The following is a 10,759-nucleotide window of genomic DNA, read 5'->3' on the forward strand; positions in this document are numbered from 1 at the left end:
GGTCGCTGGTTCTAATCCCCGAGCCGACTAGGTGAAAAATCTATCGATGTGCCCTTGAGCAAGGCACTTAACCCTAATGCCGAAAAAAAAAGGAGACATTATAAGGGGGTCATACATGCTGATGACAAGTGTTACAATGCATTACAACCACATCATAATGCATTATAACCGTTGGCTGTAAGTTACCAAACGTCCGTAAGTTGAGTAAATGGTGAAGGTATATCCCCTTGGGTTTGTGACTAATTCTTCTGTCCACTAATGTCAGTTGGTCACAACTGCATGCCTAGCATGCTCGGCTGTGCGGCATTTACAATTGGGTGTGGCTCTACCAAAACTTGATGTCACCACCAGTCAGTGGAAACAGAAGCCAAGAGGTAGTCCACTGTATTTGTTTAAGGTCCTCGCTATCCGGAATCCTTGCGACGTCCCTACCCCATTGAAGTTGAAATGTAAAATGGTTAAGGTTAAGGTTAGGCACCAAACCTGATCACCAAGGTACAGTGAGCAATATGATTAACTTTAAGTTTTAACCTGCAACAAACACCATAACTTCCAAAAGATACACTCTTAAGTCACAATTAAGGAAGTTAAAGTTACATAAAGCCCACACATTTTTTCTTAAGACAGGCCTAGCTGTGAATAGCCCTGTTGCGTCAGCATGTCATAGTCCTGAATCACCAGCGTAGGCTGGACTATGTCAACATCCTCTTCCTGTAGAGTAAAGGTATGAGGTCTTTGGCACAACATGTGTGAAGCATGTGCACATGATGATATAACATGCAGAGGTTGTTATAGCTATTCAGTGGATTTCCCAATGACAATGTACAAAGAATAGAGTAGGGTTCCCCAACTGGCAGCCCCAAGTTTTATTTTAGTTTTATTATTATTGTTGGACATAAAACACGAGCAAATCAGCTCCAATTGATTTTAATTACGGAAATCTGTTCCAAAGTAGTCCGTCCCCCTGACCATCCGCTCAAGAAAAAATCGTCCCACTGCTGAATCTAGTTGATGATCCCTGCTGTAGAGGAGGCAATAGAGTAGCAGTTGTTGGTTCGGACCGTTTGAGACAGTGGTAAGACACGGTCCTGAGGGAGTGGTAAGACACAGCCTTGAAACAGTGGTAATTCATAGCCCTGAGACAGTGGTAAGACACAGCCTTGAAACAGTGGTAAGACACGGCCCTGAGACAGTGGTAAGACACGGCCCTGAGACAGTGGTAAGACACGGCCCTGAGACAGTGGTAAGACACGGCCCTGAGGGAGTGGTAAGACACGGCCCTGAGACAGTGGTAAGACACGGCCCTGAGACAGTGGTAAGATACAGTCCTGAGGGAGTGGTAAGACACGGCCCTGAGGGAGTGGTAAGATACAGTCCTGAGGGAGTGTTAAGACACGGCCCTGAGACAGTGGTAAGATACAGTCCTGAGGGAGTGTTAAGACACGGCCCTGAGACAGTGGTAAGATACAGTCCTGAGGGAGTGTTAAGACATGGCCCTGAGACAGTGGTAAGACACGGCCCTGAGGGAATGGTAAGACACGGCCCTGAGACAGTGGTAAGATACAGTGAGTCAAATGTCTTCTTCTGTGCACGGGCCCCCTCTAGTGGTTGATAAAGGGACTAAGCATGTTTTCAGTGATTCACTTTGTACACTAGCTCTCACTGTACTTCAAATCCATTTTTAACATCTCTTTCTCATTGCAAAACCAAGAAATAAGGCCACATTCATATATTGATAGACAAGTTAGAGATTGTTTCCCTTCCAAATACTGCAGATATGGACAACCAAATACTTCAGGAGTGACTTTGATGTTCCCTCAACATCAAAATAACAAAAATGAATATCTTAAAAAATACAATTGTGGTTTATGAGGTCAGAATACTGCCATTGATTACCATTTATTTTATGGTAAAGAATTAGCTAATATATGAGGTTATCGCTTCAAACCAGAAAGGACAATAAGTTAGATGTTCTCTATACATAGAGAACCCACAAAATAGTTGATTCTTTCAAGAATAGATGTATTTGATAGCAAAATACAAAAATGTGGATTGGTGAAGTTGATACATTTGGCGATTTCTGACTAAATAGAACTTCATTTCAGATTTGTATACATTTATACAATATTTTCCATCATGTCAATGCTTTTTATCCATTTTGATGCGATTTTTATAGAATTTCACCGTTTTCTTACCACAAAAGTTTCCAACCATTGAAGCCCAGTGTAGCATTTTTGCACATTTCCCCAAAACATTTCTACAAACTTTAAATAGCCACAGGGTTGTTAAGGCTTCTACACACCTATTTTATTTTTATTTTACCTTTATTTAACTAAGCAAGTCAGTTAAGAACAAATTCTTATTTAAAATGACGGCCTACACCGGCCAAACCCGGACGACGCCAATTGTGCGCCGCCCTATGGGACTCCCAATCACGGCCGGTTGTGATACAGCCTGGAATTGAACCAGGGGGTCTGTAGTGACGCCTCAAGCACTGAGATGCAGTGACCTTAGACCGCTGCGCCACTCGGGAGCCCAACTATTCAACTATAGCCAACCCAACCATCTATGGACAGTTGTTGAAAGAATCTGCTCTGTGTGTAGTCCGTTGATCTACTAGTTTGCTGTAGTTAGATAGCCTCTGGGCATTAGCTTAGCATTAGCTTAGCATTAGCTCTCAGCTAGTGCCTCTGCAGTGCAGTGACTGGCGAGGGTCTACCGCAGGTCAACCACACAGGGCCCAGGGAAGACTCAGTCTGACTGTATAGACTTCTAATAGATATCCGGTGGTTTGAAACTGGCAGCCGCTTCCACTGCGCACCGCGTAATAAATTAAAACACCGCACCACACAGCACCTTCGTCACTGTCTCCTCACACGGGGTTATTCAATACAACACCTCATAATTACACATCAGGTTGAGGCTGCAAGTGACTGTAGGGATTAGAGATAGTGTTGCTTGACTGTAATTCTATTTGTTTAGTACATGCTTCGTTGACTTTAGAGAGGGCACAGTTTTATTGACACCATCAGTACAGTGAGCTCCAAAAGTATTGGGACAGTGACACATTCTTTGTTGTTTTGGCTCATACAACGACTACGAGGTTAAAGGGCAGACTGTCAGCTTTCATTTGAGGGTACTTTCATCCATATCAGGTGCACGGTTTAGTCCTCCCATTTTAGGGGACCAAAAGTATTGGGACAAATTCACTTAAACGTGTATTAAAGTAGTAAAAAGTGAAGTATTTGGTCCCATATTCATAGCACGCAATGACTACATCAGGCTTGTGAATCTACACATTTGTTGGATGCATTTGGTGTTTGTTTTGGTTGTGTTTGAGATTATTTTGTGTCCAATAGAAATTAATGGTAAATAATGTATTGTGTCATTTTGGAGTCACTTTTATTGTAAATAGAAATGTAATGTGTTTCTAAACACTTCTACATTAATGTGGATGTTACCATGGTGACGGATAATCCTGAATAAAATCGTGAATAATGATGAGTGAGAAAGTTACAGATGCACAAATATCATACCCCCCCCTGTTATTGTAATCGGGAGAGGTATGATGGGGGTATGATATTTGTGCGTCTGTAACTTTCTCACTCATCATTATTAACGATTCATTCAGAATTATCCGTAATCATGGTAGCATCCACATTAATGTCGAAGTGTGATGAAATGGATGAAAATACCCTCAAATTAAAGCTGACAGTGCACTTTAACCTCATAGTCATTTTATAATTTATAATCCAAAGTGCTAGAGTACAGAGCCAAAACATCAACAAATGTGTCACTGTCCCAATACTTATGAAGCTCACTGTAGGTGTAATATGTTTGTACTGTAGATTGAAGGGGTTAGAAGCACTGTCGCTGAAGTTCACAAATGCTATGAAGGAATGGATGTAGTCCTTTGACAATATGCCAGCGATTTACTACGCTAGTAGTTTGCAGATGCTTGACTTTCTTTTGGTATATATTTTTTGTACTTTTACCTCTTTTTCCTCCCCAATTGTCTTGTCCCATCGCTGCAACTCCCCTACGGACTTGGGAGAGGCGAGGGTCGAGAGACATGCGTCCTCCGAAACACGACCCTGCCAAGCCGCACTGTTTCTTGACACACTGCTCGCTTAACCCGAAAGCCAGCAGCACCAATGCGTCGGAGAAAACACCGTCCAGCTGGCGACGGAAGTCAGCTTGCAGACACCCGGACCGCCACAAGGAGTCGCTAGAGCGCAATGGGACAAGGAAATCCCGGCCGGCCAAACCCTCCCCTAACCCGGACGACGACGGGCCAATTGTGTGCCGCCTCATGGGTCTCCCGGTCACGGCCGGCTGTGACACAGCCTGGGATCGAACCCGGGTCTGTAGTGATGCCTTAAGACCGCTGTGCCACTCGGGAGGCCCCGATGATTTACTTTCTAAGACATTTATTGTTACTTGGTGTTATCCAGGACACAGACACTTGGCGATCAGAGCAGGCCTATTTCTGTTGACGTAAACACTAATTTTCTTCCCTTGTGGAGGGGAAGAATGGATTTCGGTCCTGCTTTGCTCTTTGAATTTAACTCATTGTTATAGAATAATATAGATTAGAAAAATATTAATCTGCATACTGTTATGCTGCTCCCAAAGTGTTTAAGGAGAAAAGGACAACTAGGTCTTTGTCAGGACCTGACGTGATACTATTGTAGAATAATAATTGGTGAAAAGGAACAAGGAGCATAGAGGTGAATTTAGCACTGTGTTCTGACAGTCCGCTTGCGTTTAGTATTGCAAACTGTGCCTTTAACTCAAATTGACAGTTGAACCGCTCCAAAGACTAAAATACCTCAGAACCAGGAGTAACAGGTGCCACTTTCCACTAGAACCCAGTGTACCACAAGCAGACACAATGCCTCTCAGAACTAGTCTTACTTCTGACAGAAATAATATCTGGTTTACCAGCCCAGTGTTTCTCATGCCATTGTGTGTGTGTGTGTGTGTGTGAGAGTGAGAGAGAAAGAGAAAAAAAAAAGAGAGTGTGTGTGTGTGTGTATGCACTCGCATTTGTGTGTTTTTGTGCAAATAAATGTGTGTGTGTGTCTGTGCATGAGTGTGTGCATGTAGAAGTCTTCAGGGGGTCTCTGGCTATCTATCACCCCCCCCGTGCAGACAGGCAGACAGACTGTTAGGGCCCTGACCAGAGCTGCTGTTTCAGGCCTGTGAAGCCTGACAAGGCAGCATGCACATCCCCACTGTGGCTGCCCTGTTTCCGGCAGATGCCCCAGCACTGAGCCGAGGGGGATCCCACCACAAAGTGAGGGTTGCGTAAAAAAAGAATAAAAGAGTAAGAAAAGAGAGGCTCCCTCCTTCAACCTGAGGGCCGACTCTTTCCGCTGGCCAGGCTCGTGGGAGACATCCTAGGGGCACTGTGGTCGACATCCACTCCGAGCAGATGTTCGAGAAAGCCTACTTTTTTGTTGTTGTTGTTGGTTTGTTGTCACCGCAGCCCAACCAGCGTAACGGATTTCTCTTCCTCCTCAAGTCGAGTAACCGTTTCCCTTCTACTGTACAAAGCTGGAGGCTGAGGTTCATCTGGAGTGTTCTTCAGAACCACAACATTTCAAAATATATATTGTAGCATTAGCAAATGCTTTAGGAGGTAACCGTGTCTCAGTTGTTTATTCATAGTGTAAAACACGTACTCCACGTCAGAGACATGTTGGTATTATTTCAATAGACGGAATAAACGTATGTGTATGTGGAATGGCTGGTAGTGTCCTAGTGGTGTCAGACTCCTAGTTCTGTCAGACTCCTAGTTCTATCAGACTCCTAGTTCTGACTCCTAGTTCTATCAGACTCCTAGTTATGTCAGACTCCTAGTTCTATCAGACTCCTAGTTCTGACTCCTAGTTCTATCAGACTCCTAGTTCTATCAGACTCCTAGTTATGTCAGACTCCTAGTTCTATCAGACTCCTAGTTCTGACTCCTAGTTCTATCAGACTCCTAGTTATGTCAGACTCCTAGTTCTATCAGACTCCTAGTTCTATCAGACTCCTAGTTCTGACTCCTAGTTCTATCAGACTCCTAGTTCTATCAGACTCCTAGTTCTATCAGACTCCTAGTTCTGACTCCTAGTTCTATCAGACTTCTAGTTGTGTCAGACTCCTAGTTCTATCAGACTCCTAGTTCTATCAGACTCCTAGTTCTATCAGACTCCTAGTTCTGACACCTAGTTCTATCAGATTCCTAGTTCTATCAGACTCCTAGTTCTATCAGACTCCTAGTTCTATCAGACTCCTAGTTCTATCAGACTCCTAGTTCTGACTCCTAGTTCTATCAGACTTCTAGTTGTGTCAGACTCCTAGTTCTATCAGACTCCTAGTTCTATCAGACTCCTAGTTCTGACTCCTAGTTCTATCAGATTCCTAGTTCTATCAGACTCCTAGTTCTGACTCCTAGTTCTATCAGACTCCTAGTTCTGACTCCTAGTTCTATCAGACTCCTAGTTCTATCAGACTCCTAGTTCTGACTCCTAGTTCTATCAGACTCCTAGTTCTATCAGACTCCTAGTTCTGACTCCTAGTTCTGTCAGACTTCTAGTTGTGTCAGACTCCTAGTTCTATCAGACTCCTAGTTCTATCAGACTCCTAGTTCTATCAGACTCCTAGTTCTATCAGACTCCTAGTTCTGACTCCTAGTTCTATCAGACTCCTAGTTCTGACTCCTAGTTCTATCAGACTCCTAGTTCTATCAGACTCCTAGTTCTATCAGACTCCTAGTTCTGACTCCTAGTTCTATCAGACTCCTAGTTCTATCAGACTCCTAGTTCTGACTCCTAGTTCTGTCAGACTTCTAGTTGTGTCAGACTCCTAGTTCTATCAGACTCCTAGTTCTATCAGACTCCTAGTTCTATCAGACTCCTAGTTCTGACTCCTAGTTTTATCAGACTCCTAGTTCTATCAGACTCCTAGTTCTATCAGACTCCTAGTTCTATCAGACTCCTAGTTCTGACTCCTAGTTCTATCAGACTTCTAGTTGTGTCAGACTCCTAGTTCTATCAGACTCCTAGTTCTATCAGACTCCTAGTTCTATCAGACTCCTAGTTCTGACTCCTAGTTCTATCAGACTTCTAGTTGTGTCAGACTCCTAGTTCTATCAGACTCCTAGTTCTATCAGACTCCTAGTTCTATCAGACTCCTAGTTCTATCAGACTCCTAGTTCTGACTCCTAGTTCTATCAGACTCCTAGTTCTGACTCCTAGTTCTATCAGACTCCTAGTTGTGTCAGACTCCTAGTTGTGTCAGACTCCTAGTTCTATCAGACTCCTAGTTCTGACTCCTAGTTCTATCAGACTCCTAGTTCTATCAGACTCCTAGTTGTGTCAGACTCCTAGTTCTATCAGACTCCTAGTTCTATCAGACTCCTAGTTCTGACTCCTAGTTCTATCAGACTCCTAGTTCTGACTCCTAGTTCTATCAGACTCCTAGTTCTATCAGACTCCTAGTTGTGTCAGACTCCTAGTTCTATCAGACTCCTAGTTGTGTCAGACTCCTAGTTCTATCAGACTCCTAGTTCTATCAGACTCCTAGTTGTGTCAGACTCCTAGTTCTATCAGACTCCTAGTTGTGTCAGACTCCTAGTTGTGTCAACTGAGGGTCAAGAGTTAGTTATTCACAAGCTCAGATGCCTCTAGTGCACGTTACACCACTTCCACTGTATTAAAACCTGTATAGCATACAACAATCTCATGTTAGTTAGCAAATGATTCTCATCTCCATGATGTTCAGGCAGAGACAGTTAAAGCAGTCATATACTGTGGAATATTAACCTGAAATGAAAAATATATCAAGGACTTTAAAGGGCATGTAGTTTGGCAATACCAAATTTACAATTTGCAGAGATACTGGAGTAATTTTGGGTAGATGTGTACATGTAGGTAGGGATACTGGAGTATTGAGGTAGATGTGTACATGTAGGTAGGGATACTGGAGTATTGAGATAGATGTGTACACGTAGGCGCCGGAGAAGAGAAGATGGCTGCCGTTTTACAGCCCTCTAACCAATTGTACTATTATGTGTGTTTTTCCGCGTTATTTGTAATTTATTTTGTACATAATGTTTCTACCATCATCTCTTATAACCAAAAATAGCTTCTGGATATCAGGACAGCGATTACTCACCTCGTATTGGACGAAGATTTTTTCTTCAACGAGGAGGCCGCGAAGGATATCATACAGAGACACCCGACAAGGCCCAAATCCCTGTCATTCGCATGAGGAAGAGACGGAGATATCGTGGACGTAGGTCGGGGTGCCTTGTAAGGATCCGACGGCGAGCGAGTAAACTGCCTCTTCCATCAATCCTATTAGCCAATCTTCAATCATTGGAGAACAAATTGGATGACCTAAGATTACGGTTATCCTACCAACGGGACATTAAAAACTGTAATATCTTATGTTTCACAGAGTCGTGGCTGAACGACGACATGGATAACATACAGCTAGCGGGCTATACGCTACATCGGCAGGATAGAACGGCTGACTCCGGTAAGACAAGGGGTGGCGGTCTGTGTATATTTGTAAACAACAGCTGGTGCACAAAATCAAATACTAAGGAAGTCTCGAGGTTTTGCTCGCCTGAGGTAGAGTATCTTATGATAAACTGTAGACCACACTATTTACCAAGAGAGTTTTCATCTATATTTTTCATAGCTGTCTATTTACCACCACAAACCAATGCTGGCATTAAGATTGCACTGAATGAGTTGTATAAGGCCATACATCAACAGGAAAACGCTCATCCAGATGCAGCGCTCCTAGTGGCCGGGGACTTTAATGCAGGGAAACTTAAATCCGTTCGACCTAATTTCTACCAGCATGTTAAATGTGCAACCAGAGGAAAAAAAACTCTAGACCACCTTTACTCCACACACAGAGACGCATACAAAGCTCTCCCTCGCCCTCCATTTGGCAAATCTGACCATAACTCTATCCTCCTGATTCCTGCTTATAAGCAAAAACTAAAGCAGGAAGCACCAGTGACTCGGTTAATAAAAAAGTGGTCAGATGACGCAGATGCTAAGCTACAGGACTGTTTTGCTAGCACAGACTGGAACATAATCTCCCGAGTGGCGCAGTGGTCTAAGGCACTGCATCGCAGCGCTAGCTGTGCCACTAGAGATCCTGGTTCGAATCCAGGCTCTGTCGTAGCCGGCCGCGACCGGGAGACCCATGGGGCGGCGCACAATTGGCCCAGGGTAGGGGAGGGAATGGCTGGCAGGGATGTAGCTCAGTTGGTAGAGCATGGCGTTTGCAACGCCAGGGTTGTGGGTTCGATTCCCACGGGGGGCTAGTATGAAGAAATAAAAAATAAAAATAATGTATGCACTCACTAACTGTAAGTTGCTCTGGATAAGAGTGTCTGCTAAATGACGTAAAATGTAAAAAAAAACATGTTCCGGGATTCTTCAGACAGCATTGAGCATTGAGGAGTACACCACATCAGTCACTGGCTTCATCAATAAGTGCATCGATGATGTCGTCCCCACAGTGACCGTACGTACATACCCCAACCAGAAGCCATGGATTACAGGAAACATCCGCACTGAGCTAAAGGGTAGAGCTGCCGCTTTCAAGGAGCGGGACTCTAACCCGGACGCTTATAAGAAATCCCGCTATGCCCTCCAATGAACCGGCAAAGAGTCAATACAGGACTAAGATTGAATCGTACTACACTGGCTCTGACGCTCGTCGAATGTGGCAGGGCTTGAAAACTATTACAGACTACAAAGGGAAGCACAGCCGCGAGCTGCCCAGTGACACAAGCCTACCAGACGAGCTAAACCACTTCTATGCTCGCTTCGAGGCAAGCAACACTGAAGCATGCATGAGAGCACCAGCTGTTCCGGATGACTATGTGATCACGCTCTCCGTAGCCGATGTGAGTAAGACTTTTAAGCAGGTCAACATTCACAAGGCCGCAGGGCCAGACAGATTACCAGGACGTGTACTCCGAGCATGTGCTGACCAACTGGCAAGTGTCTTCACTGACATTTTCAACATGTCCCTGACTGAGTCTGTAATACCAACATGTTTCAAGCAGACCACCATAGTCCCCGTGCCCAAGGACTCTAAGATAACCTGCCTAAATGACTACCGACCCGTAGCACTGACGTCTGTAGCCATGAAGTGCTTTGAAAGGCTGGTCATGGCTCACATCAACAGCATTATCCCAGAAACCCTAGGCCCACTCCAATTTGCATACCGCCCCAACAGATCCACAGATGATGCAATCTCTATTGCACTCCACACTGCCCTTTCCCACCTGGACAAGAGGAACACCTACGTGAGAATGCTATTCATTGACTACAGCTCAGCATTCAACACCATAGTGCCCTCTAAGTTCATCACTAAGCTAAGGATCCTGGGACTAAACACCTCCCTATGCAACTGGATACTGGACTTCCTGACGGGCCGCCCCCAGGTGGTAAGGGTAGGTAACAACACATCTGCCACACTGATCCTCAACACGGGGGCCCCTCAGGGTGCGTGCTCAGTCCCCCTCCTGTACTCCCTGTTCACCCATGACTGCATGGCCAGGCACGACTCCAACACCATCATTAAGTTTGCCGACGACACAACAGTGGTAGGCCTGATCACCGACAACGATGAGACAGCCTATAGGGAGGAGGTCAGAGACATGGCCGTGTGGTGCCAGGATAACAACCTCTCCCTCAACGTGACCAAGACAAAGGAGATGATTGTGGACTACAGG

Source organism: Coregonus clupeaformis, chromosome 15 (genome assembly GCF_020615455.1).
Source record: "Coregonus clupeaformis isolate EN_2021a chromosome 15, ASM2061545v1, whole genome shotgun sequence".
In the NCBI taxonomy this organism is placed as follows: Eukaryota; Metazoa; Chordata; class Actinopteri; order Salmoniformes; family Salmonidae; genus Coregonus; species Coregonus clupeaformis.